General features: G+C 51.9%; 1 protein-coding gene across 2 annotated transcripts in view; it reads left to right on the top strand.

The window, feature by feature from the left end:
* Nucleotides 1–815: 815 nt before the first annotated feature.
* Eya2 (EYA transcriptional coactivator and phosphatase 2) overlaps nucleotides 816–23,677 on the top strand; it is a 112,729-nt gene continuing 89,867 nt past the window's right edge. The window contains exon 1 of one of the 2 annotated variants that reach the window (XM_069989918.1): nucleotides 816–912. The gene's annotated coding sequence lies outside the window, so the exon portion shown is untranslated. Of the gene's footprint in view, nucleotides 913–4,812; nucleotides 4,875–23,677 lie in introns of those variants that run through there. The other variant, XM_069989919.1, reaches the window with a different exon arrangement.

The following is a 23,677-nucleotide window of genomic DNA, read 5'->3' on the forward strand; positions in this document are numbered from 1 at the left end:
CAAACAGGATTGGGGGGTGTGAGGCTTAAGTGGTCCAGGGCTTGGTCTTGACTTGGCCCTGACTCAACCCAAGAAGGGGAGTGGAAAGGGGGAGGGGAGGAGAGAGAGAGAGAGAGAGAGAGAGAGAGAGAGAGAGAGAGAGAGAGAGAGAGAGAGAGAGAGAGAGAGAGAGAGAGAGAGAGAGCAAGCCTGCACAGCCTCTGTTGGAGCCAGTTCCTCATGCTGGGGACGGAAAGGGGTATGTAGGGTGTCTTCGTTTGAGCCTGTGCATGGATAAAATTACAGAACTTTCTGTGGGCCGGTGAAGCTGCTGGGACCTCAGTTTCCTAATCTGTAAAATGGGTGAAATCTGGAGAGGTTGGTACTGCCTCTCCAGCCCCAGGTGTGACCTCCCGCGGTTGGGAGTCCTCCTGCCCCCACACCATATCCTGAAGGCTGTTTGCGAACTCTGGAACGCTGGGCAGGCCCAGGGCACGGTCGGGGGTCGCCCGGGCCGACCCCGCGCGCCGGCTCTCGGTGCTGGCTCCACGGGAGGAATGAATGAATGGGCGGCGGAATGAATGAATGCACGCTGGCGCCATTGGCGAGGCGGCCTCCAATCAGCCCTGCCGGCCTGGCGGGCTGGGCGAGCGCGGCGGCCGGGGAGGCGGCGCGGGGGGCGGAGGCTGGGCTCGCCGCCTCGGGGACCCGGGAGCGAGCGAGCGAGCGCGGCGACTCTGCAGGGCCCGCGCCCCGCGCCGCGTCCCGCCGCCGGCCGTGCGTCCCGGCGTCCCCGGGCGGGGGTCAGAGCAGGGCCCCGGCCGGGCTCGGAAAAGGGGGCCCGGGAGGAGGCGGCAGCGACGGCGGCGGCGGCCCGGGAGGAGGCGGCAGCGCCCGCCGCCGGGACCCGCGCCCTCGGCGCCGAACCGCGCGGTGAGTACGCCCGCCGCCCGGCCGCGCGCGGCGCACGGGGCGCACCGGGGTGCTGCGACTCCGGGGCCCGCGGGCAGGTCCGCTCCCGGGAAAAGCCCCTTCCAGGCTCCGAGCCTCAGTTTCCCCGCGCCGTCGTTCTCCCGCCCGCCGCGGGACAAGTGCACGGCGCGCGGGGCGCGGGGTCGCGGTCGGGCCGCCGGGACGCGCGGGGAGCGGCGCGCCCAGGGCGGACCGCAGAGGCGCCCGGAGCCCAGCTCACGCCCTGGGGCCGGGGTGGACGGGGCCCCCGGGGCCGAGGCGATCGCCGGACCCGGACGGGGCCGGCCGCCTGGTCTGCGCCTCCCGGCCCGCACAGTCCCCGCGCCGGGCACCGCGGGCGGACGGCGGGGGTCCCGGCGGCCGCGGAAGCCGTCGCTGGAAGTTGGGAAACTTGGCGGCCGCGGGGCCGGAGGGCGTCTTCGCCGCGCCGGCCCGGCGTCCTGAACCCAATCCGCGCACACGCGGGTGTCAAGCCCCGGGCGCGCTCGGCCGCGGACCCCGCTTCCCTCCGCCGGCGGGATCCGTGCGGTTCCCCTCGGAGCCGCGGCTCGGGGTGGACGGCGCGCCGCCGAGCGTGGGGTGCTCCTTAGACAATCCCAACGAATCAAGGGCGTCCTGGTGCGGGCGTGGGCGCACGGCCCGGGTCTCCGCGCCCCGGAATGCCGCGCGCGCTCGCCGCCGCCTCTTGATTGAATGGTCTTTAAGGGAACGTTGACTCGGGGTGGAGGCAGCCCTGCCGGGCGGTGGCGAAACGAGGATCCCGGGGCCGAGGCCCGAGCTCCCGGGAGCGCAGCGGCCGCGCCCGCGGTGCAGACTCCGTCTGCGGATTCTCCTCCTTGCTTCGGGGCGCAGTATCTAGGAGCGCGGGGAGCCCCGCAGACTCCCGGCGGGCCGCCTGCCATGGTTACCGCCTATAATACCGGTCCTCGCCGAGGAGCAGGGAGAGCGAGCGCGGCGGCTTTGCCCAGTGACCTTTGTGAAAGAATTTTTCAATCCGTTTACTCAAATCTTCCCCCCACCCCCATCACCTTGGGCCCTCAAATTTAATAGGTCCTGGACGAATAGATCCTTAGACTGAGCACAATTAAAAGGTAATTTACATTTTTAAATGATAGCAGTTTCACTGTTTAAAAGAAAATCCACAACAGGACATAAAATGGTGTTTGTGTTCAAAACCTCATCTTCGAAGGAAACGCTTAGAAAATCTAAAACTCACAAAAATGGGATTCCGATAAAAACCAAGGTGGACAGGACCAGTAGACTTTCTTCTTCTCTCTTCCTCCTTCCCCTCTCTCGTATTTTTCTTTTTTCTTCCTCTGTCTTTCTCTGTTCCTTTTCTTTCCTTCCATTTGTACATCCCTGTTCTTTTGTACTTTTAGCTGTTCTTTTGTACTTTTAGCTGTACTTTTAACTATTTTAAAGAACTTGGCGTGGTTTATTTTTTTCCTCTGCCTTGAAATAATTTACTGAGCAAAGTACTTGGGTTATTATTCTCAAGGCTTGTGAATACTTGATAAACACAGGAATCCCCTCCCTGTATCAGAGACTAAAGGAAATGGAATGAAAAGATGTTTCCTTACCACTCTAACACTTTGGGATTTTCAGAAACAGCTGCTTTAATCACTAGTTAGCTCTAGAATTTTCTTTTCAAGCCCTTTTTGTCAAGCTAAACACATCTTAAAGAGATGAGATGTGTCTGGGCACTGGTGGCTCACGCCTGTAATCCTAGCTACTTTGGAGGCTGAGATCTGAGGATTGTGGTTCAAAGCCATCCAGGGTAGGAAAGTCTATGAGACCCTTATCTCTAATTAACCGTCAGAAAATGGGAAATGGAGCTGTGGCTCCTAGTGTAGAGCACTCGCCTTGGGCAAAAAAAAAAGCTCAGAAACAGGCCCCAGCCTGGAGTTCAAGTCTTATAACCAACCCCCTCCCCCAAGAAAAATTATGTGATTTGTTGACTTGTTATAGGATTACTTGCCATTTATTTGATAAAACACCCAAACATGCCGTTTCAGATATAGGGTATGATTTCTGCTTGGAAGAGACTGTAGCCGAGTTCCAGACGGATAAATTGATAAAATACCGGCTGAGCAAAGGGCAGCTGAGTACATTTTCCACCGAGGCAGAGTGAGCTACGGAGACGCCGGCAGTTGGCAAAATCACATATGCAGTCCAAGCACGTCCACTTGAAGGCGTTTTGGGTTTCCCCGGGATTCTGTTTCCTGATTTTTGCAGCTACTTTTCCAAGGGTAACTTGTGTCAGGGCGTAAGAGCTGAGAGTTACGCGGGCGTGTGAGCTTCCTTCCCTCCCTCCTCCACTTCTTTCTCATGTCCTCAGCTGCGATGCCCAGTTTGAAACTAATTAGGCCAGCAATACACTCCTTGTATAATAAAATTTCAGGCTGTTACGGAGAATACATGAGGTTCCCAGGCGTGTGTGACAGCTGCCTTTCTGGGTGTCAGTAGGAAAGGAGGGAAAGGGAGCCAGGCCAGGGCTCCCTTGGTGGAGCTGAGATCCAGAGGGAATCCTAAATCCCCCCCTCATCCCTTCTCCACGGGGATGCCGGGGATGGATGCCGTGGGCAGGCCCCCACCCTCCCACCTGGAGAAGATGCTTGGGAGGAAGAACGAGAGTCAATGCTGTGGCCACAGGTCTGGGGTGTGCGTGTCCTGTGCATAGAGGTCAGGGGTCTGATTGCATGTCAATAGGAAAAATCTGGATAAACAGAGCCCCCTCTCCCCAGCCACTTCTGTTACGGGGAACCTACTCACTTCTCTCTTGCCTCTTGTCTCTGGGGCTTGTGGGTGGGAAGGGGGGGGGTGAACGGTCAATCATCTCCAGAGACTAGGTTTTACTGGGAGAGTGGGGTGAGGAGGGGGCACTTTTTTTTCCCAGCTAGTTGTTCTAGAAAAGGAGTTGGTGGGCTTTTCCCAGGGGAAATCTATACAGAGAATTAACCCCAGAGTTGAGAAACACGAGCTGTTGACAGAACACACACACACACACACACACACACACACACACATCATGTGTGGCCTCTCACACCCAACATAAAGAAGATTCTGGTAGGAAAACGATTAGCTGAGAATTGGCTGGAGTCAATACCTCATTTTGGCCCTTTGAAGATCTTAACTGGCCTAATGGTGTTTGTCTAACCCCTTCTTCTAATCCAGGGAGGATAAGCCTGCTGTCAGGTGACAAGTGTGAATGGGGGGGGGGGGGGGAGGGCGCTGGAGCTTGTTGGTCCTTCGTGTGATGCGCTTCAGCTTCCAGGTTGAAAGAACCTGCCAGGGGCACAGGGGGGACGGAATCCTGATCATGATGCCCATAACTGCCCTCCGTTGTGTGCCCTGCACTAGATTCTCACTGGGGCCTTGTGAAGGTTGGGGCCCTGTGAAGGTTAGCTCCCAGCCCAGCCACTGATCAGATGAGTCCTGCAGGCTCAGGAGCCCCATGGAATGTCGGTCTGCTCTCTGTAGAGTTTGCCTTACCGAGGCCGAGAGTCTCCGCTCCCCTCCCTTCCGGGGTTGTCCCCTCTCCTCCCCTGGGGAGGAATAGTCTGAAAATGACACAGATCAGATTGTTTCCTCAAGCTGCCTTGATGTTTTTTCTTTTTGTTGTTGTTTTTCGGATTTTTTTTTCCTTTTCTTTTCTTTTACTTTTTTTTTTTTTTTTTTTACTGTTGTTTGAAATGGAGGAAAACTCACATTAAGTATTTAGAAAACACAACCCTGAATCTGTGCGAGTCCCATGTGGCAGGTGGGGGACAGCTCCGTGAAGGACAAAGACTGTTGATTTCCGAGGAGGGATCTGATTTGTTCCCTGGATACTAGCGCCATGCATCTCAGTTCCGAAAATGAGTCAGTACGCTGTTGGAGCAGCAGCAGCTGCAGCGACGGCCGGGAGGCCTTGGGCTGGTCAGGTAGGCAGAGCTGCAGCTTATTGCTGGGTGGACGGATGGTGGTCAAGAGAGCAGCTGGTCACCATCGGGGGAGTGGGGGATCTTGGATCACTGGTTCCCGGATGTCAGGTTGCCAGGGCTGTGGGTCTTTGACAGGTTGAGAGCTAAGGGAGGCCCTTGGTGGTCTGAGACTAGGGCAGGCAGGGTTCGGGTCAGTGGGGAGGCCGTGAGGTGTGTCTTTGGGGGGACATCAGGGGCTTCATCCATGCTGTCATCACTTCTCATGATAGTGGCGGGAGCCCAGATGTGTTCGCTCCCTGGGACTGTTTTTGAAAAGTCGGCCTCTGGTTTCAGATACATGCAGAAACTTAAAATAGAAACTCAGATGTTCAACAATGCCAATTTAAACATCTCTCAAAGCGTATGGAGTATAGAACGGAAAGTTCGGAGCGAACATAATCAGTGTACATAAAACGAGTGTGATTTCAATGGCTGCAGGCTTTCTACCCGCTTTTCTCTTCTAGCCAGCATGTTGGGTTTTTCACGTCTGTGCATCGCAGACGGAAAAGAAAGGACACGTAACTGCTTGAGTGTATTCAGAGATCTGCCGACCCCGTGGATGTTAACAATGATCAGATTGACTTTTTTCTTTTCTTCCGAAGAAAGGAACCCTGGTGGGTCAGGCTCCTGCAGGAATGGAATAACTTCACTTTTGTCTCACATCGGCTACATCTGTCAATTCTCCTTCCTTTCCTATTTATCTCTGCCACAACTGTCTTTCAGAATTGAAATACAGTGTATGGGCCAAAAAGGCATTTTAATTTTGCAAAGTGAAATCCTTCCAGAGACAGCCGGGTTTGTCTGAACCATTATTGTTTCTGTGAGCGTGCATACTTCGGGTTTCATGGTAAGAGGTAGATTTGCCAAGAAAGAAAATTACAGCAAGAAACTATGCTCAGAACATATACACTTCTGTTTAAGAAATAGGGAAAACACGGAAAAAATTCCACCCAGTAATTGCTTTACCATGAGTTTTAAATGTCATTGTTTGACTCAGGTCAAACAGTCCTGCTTTAGCTAATCCTCACATATGCCCTTACTAAAGACTTCACCTTGGAAGTTCATCTTTACCCCAGTGGTTCTGTGAACTTTGAGAGTTTGCTTTAGCCGAGGTGGAAAGTCATGCTTTGCATTTTTAGATTGCACAGGCCTGGTGTTTTGTTTTGGGGTTGTTGTTTTTTTTTTTTTAAAGGTTACTTAGATATCGATTTTATTTTTTTGACCCAAAGTGAGAAAACACAGGGAATTCTCCAAAGCTTTTTACAGGCTGCTATTACAAGAAGGAAAGCCAAACCAACATGTATTAGGTCATGAGCTTGAAGTGCATAAATAGGCCCCGATCAAGGTCACCAAAACAGGGCGAAAACCACTGGAGTCGGTTCCCTGGCCAAGTCCACATTCCTGCCTGGGAGATGTCTGTGGTCAAACTGGATGCGGGAATGGGGTTTCTGCTCTCCTGATCTGGGTCCTCAGGGCTAGAGAAGATATCTTGTGGGAAAGGGAGATGGCTGATCCGATGGTCTCTTCTGGAACTTTCCCTTTCACAGTTCTGGAGTAAACGCAAAGGTTTAGGGGATCCTCTGTCACCCTGAGCTCTCTTTCGGATGTTTAGAGCTGCAGAAGCCAGAGTTTGAAATGTTCCGTGCTGGCCTGGCCCATGTCCTCACTGTCCATTCCTTTCTTATGGTCATTTTGTGGCTAAGCATAGTTTCTAAAACATTTTTTGTTGTTGTTCCACTTGTGGGCTTTTTTTTTTTTTTTTTTTTTAAAGCATTTGGGTGCCGAGTGCAGGGCCAAAACTTTAGGTCATATTGATTGTCCACTTCCTGAAACGGAGAGGTAGAGGGAGTGTCTACATGGAGAACCATCCAGAAGCCTGCGGAAAGTCCCTGCAGGCTGTAAACCACCTCTTGGGGATGTGGAGAGGTGTCCATGTGAAGAAGTGGTTTTCGTTTGTGGCTGTATATTATCTGCACGAATCTGGGATTTGGTTCTGTGTATTCTAGGGACATGGGTCCTCTCCTAGCCCAGGTGGGAATGTCCTGCTTGGTTGGGGATGGGAAGGGGGGAGGGGGAGGGGAGGAAGACCAGGCACCTCTGGCCTTTGGTGTCACTGGCATGGTAAAGGAAGCCGAGACTCGGCTGGGCTCTGGGCTCTGCTCGCCCGGTGTCATGTGGCAGAGCAAGCTGTGACTTGTGTCTGTGTTGTCAACAGGATTTTGGCCCCATCCAGCCGTGACAAAGAATGGAGCCGGGGAGATTATTCACCTCCGGTCTGGTCTGCCATAGGCCTGGCTCTGTGCTTCTTACTAAACAGCCCATGTTCCCTGGGGAAGTTGTTGCTGGGGTGTGGAGGGAAGGGGGGAAGGAGGGGAGAAAGAATTCTTCCACCCAGCACAAGTCTGAAACGCTGCCTCGCTGGACTGCCTCCACCTTGCTCAGGCACCCATGAGAAAGACAAAGTGATAAAAGGAGCCGGGCACTGGTGGCTCACGCCTGTAATCCTAGCTGCTTAGGAGGCTGAAAGCTGAGGATCGCAGTTCAAAGTCACCGTGGGGAGGAAAGTCCATGAAACTCTTACCTCCAATTAACTTCCAAAAAAAGCTGGAAGTAGAGCTGTGGCTAAGTGGTAGAACACTAGCCTTGAGCACAAAAGCTCATGGACAGTGCTGAGGCCCTGAGTTCAAGCTCCAGGACTGGCAGACACACACACACACACACACACACACACACACACACACACACACACACACACACACACACACACACACACACACACACACACACACACGCACTCACGCACTCACGCACTCACGCACTCACACACGATACAGATACAGATTTGGAGCACTGGGATTGAGGTGGTTTGATTTGTCTTGTTCTATGCTGGTACTGGGACTTAAGCTGAGGGCCTGGATGCTGTCCTTGACCTTTTTCACTCAAGGATGGAGCTCTACCACTTGAGCCACAGTTCCACTTCTGACTTTAACAAAATTAAATATTTTTGTTATTATTATAAAGGTGATGTACAGAATGGTTAGTGTTTTATAAGTTAGGTAATGAGCACATTTCTTTTCGGACAGTGTCACTACTTCCTTCATTCCCTCCTAGTTTTTCCCTTCTGTCCCCCGCCCACAGGTTGTATAGTTGATTTTCAACATAATGTCTAGTGAGTACCACTGCTGCATTTGTTCACCCTTTGTTACTTCTGGCTTGTTGCTAGTTAATTAGAGATAGGAGTCTCATGGACTTTACTGCCCAGGCTAGTTTCCGACCTGGATCCTCAAATCTCAGCCTCTTGAGTAGTCAGAATTATAGATATGAGCCACCAGTACCTGGCAGTTTGTCTTTTTTTTTTTTTTGGTTGGGCCTGGGTGCTGGCTCTTCAGTTTAAGATAAGCACTCTACCACGGAGCTACAGCACCACTTCCAGTTTTCTGGTTGTTAATTGGAGATAAGAGTCTCATGGACTTTCCTGCCTGGGCTGGCTTTGAACCACAATCCTCAGATCTCAGCCTCCTGGGTAGCTAGGATTACAGGCATGAGCCACCAGTACCTGGCAGTTTTGTCACTTTTTAATGTTTGTTTTCAGTGAATTAGGTTTTGGTCTTTTTGTTTTTGTTTTTGAAGGGGGAAAATGAGTTGTATGATATATTTGGCTGTAGCCAGTTGTCTGATGGTGTGAGCCAGCTGGCCTGTGTGAAGGAAATCTTTTATATGTTTAAAGACTGCTAGCAAGTGCACTACTGCTCTCATCCTGGGGTTCCGAAGTGGAGATGAGTCTCAGGGAGGCAAAGGAGCACGTTCAAGGTCACGGCTTGTGTCAGAGCCAGGATGAAGCCCGGTTTGGATTTCTAAAAAGTAGGTTCTGCATTCTGCCCTTCCTCTCAATCAGTCCTGGAGAGCTAGAGTTCAAAGTCATCCCTCCTCCCGCCTCTCCATGGCCTTAGAAAGGAAGGGATGTGTGGAAGCAGGTGAAGCGGGGTGGCACCCCTGCTCTGCCTGCCTGAGCTGTGGTCTGGGGTGGCTGCGGAGACCCCGTGCCCCGCACAGCCTAAAGTACGGAAAGTGCATTCCCCCAGTCTGTGGCAGTATGACACGGCAAGCTTTGTTGACAAGAAGTCACATATGCCAGGACATTTCATAAGCCATTTCAAAGACATTATTTACCCATTCTCTCCTAGGCTGGCATGTGGCCGGCGCTAGGAGCTATTGCCACCAGCATGTCTGTTGGTCTTCCTGGCTCTTCTAGCTAGTCAGGGCTACCTAGAGATGCTCAGGGGAGAAGCACTGAGTCTAGTACCTCCTAACTAAGGCGGCTCCCAGCAAGGCTCCCTTATAGCCCCCTGCCTCTTCTCTCCTGAGGGGGAAGGGAGGGTGCAGCCATGACTTCTGGAGCTTTCTTATCATTTAAGCAGAGGGTGGGGGGAAGAGACCCCATTCTGCAGACCCTCACCCAGAAAAACCCAGGCCAAGCCGGGCACCAGTGGCTCATATGTGTGATCCTAGCTATTCAGGAGGCTTAGAGCTGGAAGATCCCAATTTGAAGCCAGATCTGGCAGAAAAGTCTGCAAGACTCTTATCTCCAAAAAACCCCCCAGCATGAGCTGGTTAAAGTACTTGCCTAGCAAGTGTAATGTCCTGGGTTCAATCCCCAAAACAGAAAAGACCAAAAAAAAAAAAAACCAATTAAAAACACACATGTGCAAAATCACCAGGCAATGGTGGCTCAGGCCTGTAATCCTAGCTACTCAGGAGGCTGAGAGCTGAGGTGGTTTGAAGCCAGCCTGGGCAGGAAAGTCTGTGAGACTCTTATCTCCAATAAGCTACTCAGAACAATCCAGAAGTGGTATTGTGGCTCAAGTGGTAGAGCACTAGCCTTGAACACAAAGAAGCTCAGGGATAGTGCCCAGGCCTTGAGTTCAAGCCCTGGCAAGAAGAAAACCCAACAATACACACACATACACACACTCTGTCTGTCTGTCTGTCTGTCTGTCTGTCTGTCTGTCTGTCTGTCTCTCTCTCTGTCTCTCTCTCTGTCTCTCTCTCTCTCTCTCTCTCTCTCTCTCTGTCTCTCTCTCTCCAAATAACCAGCAAAGTATCAGGCTAGATGCATGGCTCTAGTGGTAAAGTGCCAACTATGAGCAAGAAAGGAAACTGACTGTAAGTCCCTGAGTTCAAACCCCAGTTTTGACAAAACAAAGACAACAACGCCGTAGGGTATTTGTGTGTGTGCCCTTGCCACCCCAGCACACTGCCTTCTTAGAAGTGGCGTGGAGTGGGCAGAGGCAGAGGAGGAAGCCTCAGCATGGACATCGCTAGGGGAGGGGCGTTGGAAGCATGAACCAGGAGACAGATTACCATCCCAGCTGTTAGACTTTGGAAAAGCCACCCAGCTTCTGTGTGCCTCATTTTCTCCATCCATGCTCTAAGTGGATCCTGGCATACTTCCCCAGAGTGGGGATGGGGTTAATGATAAACAGTACTTAGAGCAGGGCTGGACACAATTCTACCCCGGTCAGCTACTGTTCTCATTGCTCACTTATTAGTTATCAGTATGGTGACTAGAGGCCTCAGACTTAGGCTTTTTTGGCCTCAGTTTTCCCTTTCCTAAAAAGGATGATACTCATCCATGCTGTGTTATAGAGTCACTGTGAGAAGCTAAAGCAGACGCTCCCTGGGAAACTGAGCTTTGTGTCCAGGCCCGTGGGTCAGCCTTGAAGCTGTGGTCAGAATCAAAGCAGAGCTGACTTGAGCCTCAGTTTCTCAGCTGGTCCCTGGCCCTGCCACCTTCATTTGACCCTCTCAGCTTCTCCCAAAAGCCACCCAGTGGTTGCTTAAACAAGATGCATTTCACCAAGTGCACAGTAGGGTGTCAGGCACATAGTAAGTACTCAGTAGTAGTTTGTGAGACGATCACCCCAATGTCACACCGGCCCCCTGCCCCCGAGACAGCACGGAACATGAGTTCATTTTAATTTGAAAATAAAAGACCACATTCTGAAACTGCCAACTAGATTTTAAAATAATATTCATTAAACACAATTAAAATATTCTATTAAAGCCAGACTTTGGACACAGACCAAATTTTTATAACCCGAACTTAAAGGCCAGGGAGACCCCTCGGTCACAATAGGGACTTTGTGATTGAACCTCAGACTTCAACGCTGCTATTGAGTAGCCTTTGAAAGAAACGAAAGGGACGTCAGGGGAAGAGAAAAAAACAAAAAAACCAAGGTTCTTGTTCCCTCCACAAACCTTAATGAACTAAAAAAGAAAAGGAAAAAAAAAAAGATGGCTCATTTTTACTCTGACTGCCTTATTCTGCGAGCAGTGTGTGGCCGCCACCTCACCCCGGCTTTGCCTGGTGCCCCTCAGAATGCCCCAGGTCTGATGGTGCCTGGGCTCGTAAGCTGAATTCTTTCTTTGCCCATGGTAGGTTCATGACTGATGAACCTCTGACCCTCCAGATCTCAGCCCTAGCTTGGGAGCCCAACTTTCTGTGTTCACAGTCTAGCCTAGTGCTGCCTCAGTTTCCCTAGCCTCTGCATAATGCTGTGGGAGGGAGCCTCCATGAGCTGTTATGTATGGAACAAAAACTTCCCCAGACCCTGGGCCTTGGAGGATGAAAAGATGTGGGTGCTTCCGTGTCAGAGCTGGGGGCCGGCAGAGGGTATGGGGAGGAAATAGACTTAACAATCTCTCATAAGTGGTCAGGGGGACATATTTCTACCAAGTGCATTTCATTTTCCTCCAAAGAGAAAAAAAAAAAAAAACAGTCCTGGCATAGGTGTGTCCACTTGACAATTGGGGAAACTGAGACTTGGACTGGGCCCCAACACATTGGGTGGCAGGGCTTTGTGACCCAAAGCACCAATTGTTCCTCGCTGCCACCTGGAACGAGCCTTCTAGAACATTCACACAGACCCTCGATAGGGATGCCGGAGACTTCCCCAAATCCAGCCAGTGTTTATGGGTCTCTTCGGGTTCAGTAGCACTGTCTGGGGAGGGCAGGACCTGGCTAGAAGGCACCAGGGCCAGACCTCTATCCGCAGAACCTCTAGCATTTAAAATCAAGTAAAATAAAAGGCAGCATCTTTTATCTTCCATGAGCAAAGTCCGGTGGCTTTTTTCCCCTTTTCCGTTGACAGCAAGTGGGTTGTTTTCTTGACAGCTAGTGGAAAGAGGGATGGATGGTGGCCTGGACTGACCCCTGAGTGACACTACTAAGAGGCCCGTGCTGGCCAGGAGTGAATGACCTCCATCCCGCCCAGCCAGACCTGGCCCCGGGCGGTGACAGTCATGTCATAGGGCAGCTGTTAGGAAGGGGATGGCGGTGGACTGACTCCCTGCCCCCTGGCTGACCTGCTGTGTGACTTGGGCAGCGGGGTGGACCCTCTGACCCCTGCAACTTTCTACTTCAGACCTGGTAGACAGAGGAACTCAAATAAGGCCCGGCAGCACAGTGCTCTTCATTGGCTCTTGCTTGGAGCGGAGAATGAAGGGACACTGACATGTTCCCAGCTACGCCCGGCGCTACTCCCCCGGTGGCCACAGTCAGATTGGAGACATTCCAGAAGGATCTATCAGTCTTTTTTTTTTCTTCTTTTCCTTTTTTTCCCTGTGGTTAGCGTAAAACCTGTGTGAGCAGCTTTTCTTTTTAAGGGAGAAGAGCCAAGTGAATTAGTGCCATGGTGGGGACTGGTTAGAGGGAGAAAGACTCCGGGAGATGACTGTGGTTACACTTTTGGGGTGTTCATTTTGTTTCTTGTCCCTTTCTTTTGTTTTGGAAATACATGTTTCTCCAGGAGCTTCTGCTCCTACTTGCCTGTGACCAGGTGAGTGGTTTCCCCGTAATTCCTCCAGGCTAGGGCCCGTGTCCTCTGGAACACAGAGACTACACTCACTCATTTGTTCAAAAATATGCACTGGCTGGTGGCATGGCTCAAGTAGTGGAGGGCTAGCCCTGCAAGTGCGAGGCTCTGAGTTCAAACCTCGAGATGAGCAAAAGGAAAAACAAAAGAGAACAAGAATTCTGCCAACTAGGTACCAGTGGCTCACGCCTATCATCTTAGTTATTCAGGAGGCTGAGCTCTGCAGGATCAAAGGCTAACCCAGGCAGAAAAGTCCTTGAGACTCCATCACCAAAATCACCAGCAAAAAGCAGCACCGGTTTGATTGGTGGGTGCTTTGATTCTTTTTCAAAAGATACGAAAATCAATCTCTCTCTCATTCTCTCTCTCTCTCTCTCTCTCTCTCTCTCTCTCTCTCTCTCTCTCTCTCTCTCTCTCTCTTTCTCTCTCTCTCTCTCTCTCTCTCTCTCTCTCTCTCTCTCTCTCTCACACACACACACACACACACACACACACACACACACACACACCATGAAAACCTGAATCTTTTATGAGAAAGGTCCTTGTTTTAAATAATCACATACAGCCACCTGAGAACTCTATAGTCTTTGACACCCTTTTCAAAACCTCACCAGAGACCCCAGGCATCGATTTTTAAGTAAAAAGCAATTAATTAAACCTTTTACCCACTCTCTCTTTCTTTTATTACCAATTCCTGGACCAGAGAGGATGCCAAGAGATGCTAAAAATTGTTTCCAGAAGAAAGTAGGACTGGCGCCCACGGGTGAGGGTCGGGGCTGGGCGGCTTGGGAGCAGCAGTCAGTGAGCCGTATTTTATGTCTTTCTCAGACATTTTCCTGCTCATCCTGGCACCAATCCAACGTCCCCCCCATCTCTCCCCCTGCTTCTCATCGGCATCAGTCCAAACTCCCCTCCTGCCCCCGCTTTTCATCAGCTCATGACCACACGATGACCTTGATTTAAAAGTACTAAAATCTTTTCAGGGTTCCTATAGGTTGTCACCCACTGTGTAGAACAAAGTTCTTATGTTGTTCGCATGGAATGGGGTAGGGGAGGAGATTCTCAGGGTGACAGACATAGAGAGGAAGGACTTGGGGTATCACCCCAGGAGATCAGACAATTGTGTAAGAGATGCAGGTGATAAGGACAGATCCCAGACCCTTTACAGTCATGGGGTACCCAAGCTCTCAAGGCTAAAATCATCAGCCTTCTCCACTCAGCTGATAGACATGCCAGTGATAGACAGCTTAGTTAGGAATTGATCTAAGACAAAAAGGAAATATATTTATCTGGGAAATGAAGGTGTCCAGGGTATCAGGTTTCAGGTATGGCTGGTTCAAGAACTCAAATGTAGGTCATCTGCCCATCTCTTACTGTGGGGGGTAGGGACAGAGTGGGAGAAGGTGCCCTCCTAAACAGGTCATAAGCATTGGCGAGAGCTGAGGGGTGGACAGGCTCTGTCCCCCTAGGCGGTGTCGCAATGCTCCTGGAGCCGTGTAGCATCTGTCCTTCTCCCCAGATCCTCAGGTGTGTGTGGAATTTGTGCTCTGTGCAGGCACTGTGTCAGGCTCATGGTGGGTGTTTTGTGCTCCCGGCCTCTAACAGGCCTTGGCTGGCACTTTCAGGAAGTGTTCTGTCCCTACCTGCTCTTTCACACTGTCCTGGAAGGTTCTCTGTTCTCTCAAGTGAGATGTTTGGGGTGGGTCATCTGTTCTCAAGGCGGCCAGGCAGACGGCAGGTGGAGAGGGGTCATTGGTGCTGGCGCCTCTTGTCACCTGGCCAAGTGGATGGGATTCCTTACTTGCGTGTATCTCTACCATGCCCTCTCTAATGTGGGCCCAATTAAATAACTCTCCCGTGAGGACAGAAAGACATGATGCCTAGCTGGACACAAATGGCTCATTCCTGTAATCCTAGCTACTCAGGAGGCTGAGATATGAGGATTAAGGTTCAAAGCCAGCCAGGGCAGGAAAGTCCGTGAGACTCTTATCTCTAATTAATCACCCAAAAGCTGGAAGTGGAGCTGTGGCTCAAGTGGGTGAGCACCAGCTTTGAGTTAAAAAAGCTCAGGAGCAATGCCCAGGCCCTGAGTTCAAGCCCTAGTACTGACACTGAGGAAGAGAAAGAGAGAGAGAGACAGACAGAAAGACAGAGAGACAGAGAGACAGAGCCCGAGCCCCACAGTCACAGGCTCATACCTTCCTTCCTGCCCAGCCTTGTCCACTGCCCTCCTGATTTGGGTGCAATGGCAGCTTTGAGTTCCTCTAAGCTGAGGCCAAAGACCTGGGGTTACCTTGGCCTCCTCTTTCCATCGCATCCCTGTAGCCCATCCCAGAGCACCTCAGTGGTTCTGATTTCTAGACATAGCAGCTCCTTCCTTCTCCCAGCTATTCCAGGACAGACCGGGCCCAGCCTGCGCAGGCCCTTTTTGTGGGCACTTGTGCTCGAGCACTGAAGAGGCCTTTCCACCAGTGCCGAGCCAGGGCTAGTGCAGCCATCCGGCCAGAGCCACACCAGATGTGAATTCTGTATGCTGGTTGTTAAACCCCTGCAGCCTGACATCAGCCATGCAGGCAGGATAAATGGCAAACACTACAAACCAAAGCACTGGTTTGCCAGCTCACCATACCAGTGACCACCTGATTTTAAGTGAGCTTAAATGTCAAAGCCCCTGTCCCACAGGACTGGCCTAGGGGGACATAGGACTTCTCTCCCTGGCCATTCCGGCCACTGAATAATTTCCACAGGTTCTGAACCGAGAGCGGCCAGCCTTGGGCACATTCACTCTGAGCTGCAGCTTGTGGAGAACCTGAGGAAACATTTGGAGACAGCCAGGGATCGCTGGATCCCTCTTCCCATTCTCCCACAGCCTTCAACACAGCCCAGGCTCCAGAGGGGACCCTTCCGGTGGCAAAGGTTTTAGAATGGTGTGTCCCCCGTGACCTCTCTCTCTAGTGGTAAAGCAACTGTCCAAATATTCTTTAGAATGGTCAGACCTCCCACTTGTGCCCAGTTCTTTCTCTAGCAGCTCAGGCGGGCAGTCGTAAACGGCCCCAACAGTTGGCAAATCCTCGATGATTCAACCAAAGGCAGCAGCTCATAACCTCTCCTGCCAGTGCCGAGCCTGCAGCTGGCTGGCACTCAGGCTAACTCTGTTACCAACTTGGGGGCAGGTGCCAGGGGCACAGGGAGCAGTCAGTATGTGGGCATGTGTTACGCCATCCCATGACACACAACAAGGACTTAGCCAGCCCCAAATGTTCATAGGGCCAAGGGGAAGAGATTTGGGCTTCTCACCCAGGCTTCCTCTCGCTTGTTAACATGAATGACCAACTTGTCACATTTCATTGTCCATGCCTGTGATAGAGAGTATGAATGCAAGAACAGTGTCTTTTCTTTCTTCATTCCACTGTGGGAGATCAGAAAAGACTAGCACCATTCCTGGAGGAAATAGTAACTAATGAGTCCCAGGATGAGAGCTACAATACTGATGAGAGCTACAATGCTGAGAAGTAGGGACTGTGTCTATTTTTTTTTTTTTTGGGGGGTCTGGTCGTGGGGCCTGAACTCTGGGCCTGAGCACAGTCCCTCAGCTCTTCAGCTCAAGGCTAGCGCTCTACCACTTGAGCGACAGCGCCACTTCCGGCTTTTTTCTTTTTGCTTATGTGGTGCTGAGGAATCGAACCCAGGGTCTCACGCTTGCAAGGCAAGCGCTCTACCACTGAGCCACCTTCCCAGCCCCTTAACTGAAGTTTTGTAAAAATGTGAGCACACAGTATTGGCAGATCTTGTGATTTTTGTTTTTGTTTTAGTAGAAGCCAGAAATCTACAGTTTTATGTGGAATACCCAGAATCTAAGAATTTGGCTCCCATTTGGGGGGGGGGCTGGTTGTTTTGTTTTGTGTATGTGCTGGACCTAGGGCTTGAACTCAGGGCCTGGGCACTGTCCCTGAGCTTTTTTGCTCAAAGCTAGTGCTCTACCACTTGAGTTAGAGCTCCACTTCCAGCTTTTGTTGGCTCATTGGAGATGAGAGTCTCATAGACTTTCCTGCCAGGGCTGGCTTTGAACCACGATCTTCCTTGAGCTGCCGGCATCTGACCTCTCCCACTTTGACAGTCTGTTGCACCAGAGGCTTTGATTTTCTTCAGTGGTAGGCAGCCATCTCAGTTCCAAAGCCAGCACTGGCGGCTCACACCTGTTAACTTTTCCTAGCTACTGCGGAGGCTGAGCACAGAGGGTCAAAGTTTGGAGCCAACCTGGGCAGAAAAGCCCATGAGACTCTTAACTTTAATTAACTACCAAAAGCCACAGGTGGAGCTGTAGTTTAAGTGGTAGTGCACCAGCCTTGAGGGAAAAAGCTCAGGAACAGCAACCAGGCCATGAGTTCAAGCCCCAGGACTGGTGTGTGTGCATGCACTCTCTGTCTGTCTGTCTCTCTCTTGCACTCTCTCTCGCTCTCTGTCTTTGTCTCTCTGTCTCTGTCTCTGTCTGTCTCTCTCTCTCTCTCACACACACATACTTACACACACACCCCTGGATCTGGATTCTTCCACTTACTGAGCTGCAGGACCTCAGTTTCCTCTTCTGGGGGAGTGACAGGGGTCCTTGCAGATTCAGTGAGGCTATGTACACAGGCATCAGCCAGGGTTGGGCCCACGGTCTGCACCAGACAAATGGAGGCTGTGATGATCAGCATTGTTCCGGAAGGAGACAGGGAAAGTGGCTTCAGGATTTTTTTCCTCTTTTAGGCAGTACTGGCGTTTACCCGTGGCCTCCCACTGGCAAAGCAGGTACTCTACCTCTTGGGCCATATCCCTGGTCCTTTTCTAGCTTTAATTTGTTTTAGGTAGTTCTCCTGCTTTGGTCTGGGCCAGTCTAAGACCTTGATCTTCCTAGCTCTGCCTCCCATGTAGCTGTGACTGCGGGAGTGTGCCACCATACCCAGCCTGATGGCTTGAGTTTGAGCCAAAGGCTGACCTTCATCAAAGCAGGTATGGAAATGCCCCTGCCCGGCACCTCCTTTTCCCTCACTCAGGAGATGGGATACCCCAGCTCTGTCTGCAGTGTTCCCCAGGAAGTCTCCTTTGTTTCTGCTGTGCCCCGGGTTCCAGAGGGGCTGGCAGCGGCTTTGCCAGCTCCTACCCTGTGTTGTCATTTGTGGGAGACAGAACAGTTTGTACTGACAGCAAGCAGATCCCCAGATGTGGCTTGCTCCGCCTGCCACTTTTTTTTTTTCCTTATGAAATTCCTGACTTGGTGTGTTGTGTTTTTTTAAAAACACGCCCACTGCCTCCAAAAACCTCAGCCTGGGAAGACAAACATTTCTGGTTGAATTATGGGTTCTTGAACTGGTGTCAAGTTATGCCCCGTTTTCGGGGGCTGGAGACACGGCACTTTTCTACCCATGGCTTTTATTCCCCCCTCCGCATACACACACACCCTGAGGGGCCTGCATGGTGCAGCATGGAGATTGTCTGGCTCAGCCTTGTCTCGGACATATAGGGAAACTGAGGTCCAGAGAGGCTGAGGAGTCTGCCAGCGTGGTGAGTGGGTCTTGGCCTGACTCAGGCCCCATGTCTCTGAACTCCAGCCCCATTTTCTTCCTCATCATGGGCCACATATGGGCAACCTGGGACCACCCCGGCCCCACAGATGTGATTTCTTTGGTCCAAGGGTATTTGGATTTCAGTGAGTTGCCAGCATTTAAAAACCAGGGGCGCCCACATAAACCCCAGAGTTTTGGCTCCTCCTGGGCCACGAGGAAAACTGCCAGATGATTCCTGCCTTGCCTGCATGGCCAGTTTGCCACTTGCCACTGTCCCCATCCATCCCTCTGGGACCCCCAGACCCAGTCTCAACCATCTCAGGGGACTGGGAAGGGAAGCAGGAGAGATCTTGAGAGGATGTCTCCATCGGGGGGAAGGGACCAGCAATCACCCTGAATGGCCCCTCGTGTAGGGTACTCAGTAGCATGGGAGCAGACGCCTGTGAATTGGAGGGAGGTAGAATGTGTGGGTATTCTGTACTCCGAGGCCGCCCTCCCTTCCCTGCTGGCATGATGATTGCCATCCGCGTGCCAGCGCTGACTTACCACGTCTTTTATTAGGGCCGAATTAAACTTGCTTGACCTAGATCTGCCCTGCGTCTCTGAAACCTGAAATGCTATTAAACCAAAATAAGACGTTTGGAAAAGTCTAGATAACCTTGAATTGCTCAAGAAAGAGAATGTGTGAAGACATGGGGTGGGGGTAGAGGTGAGTGAGCTCTTTGTGTCTGTGTACACGAGTGTACTGCAAGTGTGAGTGTGTGGGGAGGGGTATATGTGTGCTGGTATGCATCATACATGTGTCATACGCAAGCACGCACTTCCTGCATGTGCATAGGTGTGTTGTGTATTTGTGTGTGTGCACATTGCATGTGCATGTGACACTAGTGTGTTTTGTAGGCATGTGTTGGTACCATTTGTGTTTTGTGATGCATGTAGTATGCAGTCTGTGTGCACATGTGTGCTCTGCATGCGCACATATGTGTGTATAATGCGTGTCACACGTGTGGGGGGAATCATGAGATGCCCAGGCTCCTCTTAGACTTTCAGGATGGGGACAGTACCCTTCCCTTCACTCTAGCTTGTGCCCCTCCTTTCCCCAGGTGTGTGTGGAGGGGGGCACTGTGTCTCCCCGACTTGGGCACAGACCATGACGGAAACTTCCTGTTCTCAGGGTGTGCCTGCCTCCCTGGGAGCCCCCCAGGACCCCGGGGGCTCTTCCTACCTCCTCTGGGCTCACAGATTTCCTTTCCCTTCTGTAGACCCCTCTTGTTGGGTAGACGATGACTGCTGAGTGAGGGGTCACCCTGAGGTGTTACCCCATGACCGGCTTCTCCCAGGGGCGATGGCCAACCAGATGCCTCTGCCCCCCGCCCTCCATGAGGGGGCGCTGGTGGGGGAGCTGCCTCGGCCCGTCTCTCCTCCTTCCCCTTCCTGCTCGTGCATCTTGATTTTCCTCCTTGCTGGACAGACCTAGATGGAGGACCTGTGAGGACCAAATGGGTAATGTGAGAGGCGCACAGCAACACGCAGTAGGGCACTTTAATTGTTACCCAGCAGCACACAGTAGGATGCTTAATTTGCTACCTGGCAGCATACAGTAGGGTTCTGTTCTTTTTTTTTTTTTTTTTTTTTTTGGTTGGGCCTGGGACTTGAACTCAGGACCTGGGCACTGTCTACCATTTGAGCCACAGCTCCACTACTGGCTTCTTCTGAGTTGTTTACTAAAAATAAGAGTCTCACAGACTTTTCTGCCTAGGCTGTTTTCGAACCACGATCCTCAAATCTCAGCCCTCTAAGTAGCTAGGATTACAAGCATGAGCCACTGGTGCCCAGCTCACAGTAGGGTTGTTAAGCTGTTAATTGGCAGCATATGGTAGGGTGCTAGGTGATTACCAGCAGCACACAGTAGGATGCTTAAACCATGACACCGCAGCACACAGTAGGGCGCCTAAGTTTTACCCGGTAGCACACAGGAGAACGATTGTGACCTAGTAGCACACAGTAGGACCACCAAGTTGCAATAAGCCACAGGCATTGGCAGGCCATGCTTGACCCCTGCGTTGGCACAGCCCCGCAGCACCTCTGCTGGTGGCAAGAGAAGCGCTAGACCGGGGCGTGAACTGTCCTGCAGATGGTCAGCCCTGCGGTGGAGCAGGTAGGCTCGAACCAGAGGATGACAGCTCTTGTCTCCTTATTGCTCTGCTCCGCAAGTTCAGGACCCTGAGTTGGGGAAATGCAGACCTGGGACCCTGACACTGTGGCTGCGGCACTGTATATGGGACCCCGAATCCTGGAGCAGGGCGGGGGGGCTTCCACCTCAGCTGGGTTTAGCAACAGCATCTGCCGTGAATCCCATGCACACTGGCCACCGGTGCTGCTCCGTGTCCTTACCTCTTGCCATCCTCCCTTGAGCCCCGGAGCTTGCCGTCACCCCCGTTTTGATAGATGAGAGACAGAAGTTCAAAGAGGCCGGCCTCTGTGTACTACTGTCCTGGGGCTTGGGGGTGCTGGGCATGACTGCCATGTACTACATCCCCAGAGTTTGGGGTGTCAGTGGCCCATGGCTTGCGCTGTCCCCCTCTCCTTGGTGTGTGTGTGTGCGTGTGTGTGTGTGTGTGTGTGTGTGTGTGTGTGTGTGTGTGTGTGTGTGTGTGTGTGTCCCGAAGCCTGTTGTGCAGTTTCAGGTCTCTTCCCCAATTCTTCCCTCCCAACAACAGCGCATTGTGTCCTGGCCTGGCCCCCCACTCGGAGACTTGAAATTCAGATCTTTCTGCCAACAGCTACTTTAGGCGAGGGCAGACTATCACAGAGAAGGAAAAATGGGAGAAAACGGCAAAATGGAAGCATTGTTCCCGAGGGTTTGGAGCAGGCTCAGGAGCTGCGGGGTGGGAGAGGCTGCAGCCTCGCTTTGCCATCACAAATAAAGCGATGCAGGAAAGAAAAAAGCCTTCCCTGAAATGGAGCGGGAAATGGGCAACGTGAACCCTGCCGGAGTCTAAGCCCCTTGGGCAGAGCTAGGGTGCTTAGGGAAGGAAAATCATGGGCCAAGGATGGTGGTACATGCCTATAATCCCAGCTAGGCAAGAGGCCCCTGGCAAAAATGTAACCCTATTTGACAAAAAGGTCTAGGGACATGGGCCAAGTGGTAAAGCACCTTCCCAGCAGAGAGAAAGACAAGGCTGGCTGGAATAAAAGCATGGGCTTTTGACCTTCTGGGTTTTTTTTGTTTTTGGTTTTGGTTTTGGTTTTGGTTTTTAACCAGTCATTGGGGCTTGAATTCAAGGTCTGGGCACTGTCCCTGAGCTACTTTTGCTCAAGGCTAGCACTCTACCACTTTAAGCCACAGTATCATTTCTGTTTTCTCGTGATTAGTTGGAGATAAGAGTTGCAAGGACTTTCCTGCTTTGAACAGTGATCCTCGATCTCAGCCTTCTGAGTAGTTAGGATTACAGGCGGGAGCCACTGGCGCCCAGCTACTTTTTGTTTTTAAGAGAGGGTCTCTGTGTAGTGTAGCCCAGGCTGACTTAGAACTTACCATCTTGCTGCCTCTACCGTCTAGGTGCTGCGATTACAGGTGTGCACTGCTATACCTGGCTGTGGTGTTACCTGCATGCCCTCCTAAGCTTCTACAACCAGACAGGCATCTCCAGAGGCAGGTCCCTGTCCCTGGAGTTTGTGGCCTCTGAATTATCTTCTGACTCTCTGCCCCGCTCCTCCGAAATCAGATAGGAAGAAATAGACACTGAGAGAAGAGGTGGCATCTTTTGTTAGTGGGGGCCAAGAATTGAGCCTCATCTTCTCAACACTGAACTCAAAGAGGCAGCTTGAAAAAAAAATCACACACACAAAAAGCAAACTGGGAGCGGGGCGCCAGTGGCTCACGCCTGTAATCCTAGCTACTCAGGAGGCTGAGATCTGAGGATTGTGGTTCAAAGCCAGCCCGGGCAGGAAGTCCGTGAGACTCTTATCTCCAATAAACCACTAGAAAAACGGAAGTGGCGCTGTGCCTCAAGCAGTAGAGCACTCGCTTTGAGCTGAAGAGCGCAAGGACAGTGCCCAGGCCCAGAGTTCAAGCCCCACGACCCACAAAAAACACAACTGGTGGCACAATTCCCTGGGGATGCCAATGACACTAGCAGGTGTTGGCTTTTCTCCCCCCAGTGGCTTTCCCTAGGAGGAGCGGGGTGTCCTTTGTGTGTTCACAGCAATCTGGGGCCAGCTGGCTGAGAGCCGGCATTCAGCTCCCTCAGAGCCTGCGTGTAACTCAGGCATCTATAATGGGGTGAGGGCGGGCCTCCCCGCCGGCCCCCGGGTGAGGATGAAGTGGCTCCCGTGTGGCCCAGCCACAAGGGACCCATGGGTATTTGCTTCCGTTGGCATTTGCAAGTGTTAAGATCCGTTCCCTGTCTGCAGATCTGGCTCCCTGCCCTCGAGACATACTTTGGGGTGCCCTCTGGGGTGGCTGCCCGGCTTCTTTGCTGATGGACCCCTGGTAGTAATGTGGGTCAGTTTGTAACAGTTTGGGCTACTGGAGCAATCACTGCTCACAACAGGACTCCTGGGAGGACTGGGCCACGGAAGACAGGAGCATCTGGTCCTGGCCTGAGATCCAGCCGCCCCTGAGATGCACTCAGAGCCAGCAAGCCACAGGCCACCATGAACTCTCCAGTAGGGTATTTGGAGTGTGTGTGTGGGGGGGGGGATTGCAGGGGCGTGAGAGAGATTAAGTAGTGAGATTGTGGGGTTTTGTGTGTGTGCCATTGCTGGGGTTTGAACTCAGGGCCTGGGTGCTATTCCTTAGCTTTTTCACTCAAGGCTGTTTTAGTCTACCACTTGAGCACCTTCTGGCTTTTTGCTGGTTACTGGACGATAAGAGTCTCACAGACTTCCCTACCTGGGCTTGCTTCAAAGTCCGATCCTCAGATCTCGGCCTCCTAAGTAGCTAGGATTACAGGCGTGAGCCACTGCACCTGGTTGTGACAGCACTGTGCCCTCAGGGTTGTCTTCAGGGTTGAGTGAGACAGAGATGGTGGCCTGCTCGCATCTAAGAAGGCTTTGGGCAGTGGAGTACTTGGAAGGGTTCCTGGGTGTAGTAAATGCTCAATAAATGTCAAATAAATATCACAGTTAGTTTGTAGCACTGTCCTGTCTGGGTCAGCCACATTCATGTGCCGGGCTGTGGAGAGGATGGAGTGCGTGGTAAGGGATGGTATGCGTGAGGGAGAACAAAATGATCGGTATCATTGCACAGATACACGCTTGGACAGAAAACCACGACATTTCCTTCCATAAAGCAGTACCTTTCTTCTAGAAGGTATGAGAAGGGAGTAGCCGCCGGGGA

Source organism: Dipodomys merriami, unplaced genomic scaffold, assembly GCF_024711535.1.
Source record: "Dipodomys merriami isolate MVZ:Mamm:240054 unplaced genomic scaffold, mDipMer1.0.p SCAF_39, whole genome shotgun sequence".
NCBI lineage: Eukaryota > Metazoa > Chordata > Mammalia > Rodentia > Heteromyidae > Dipodomys > Dipodomys merriami.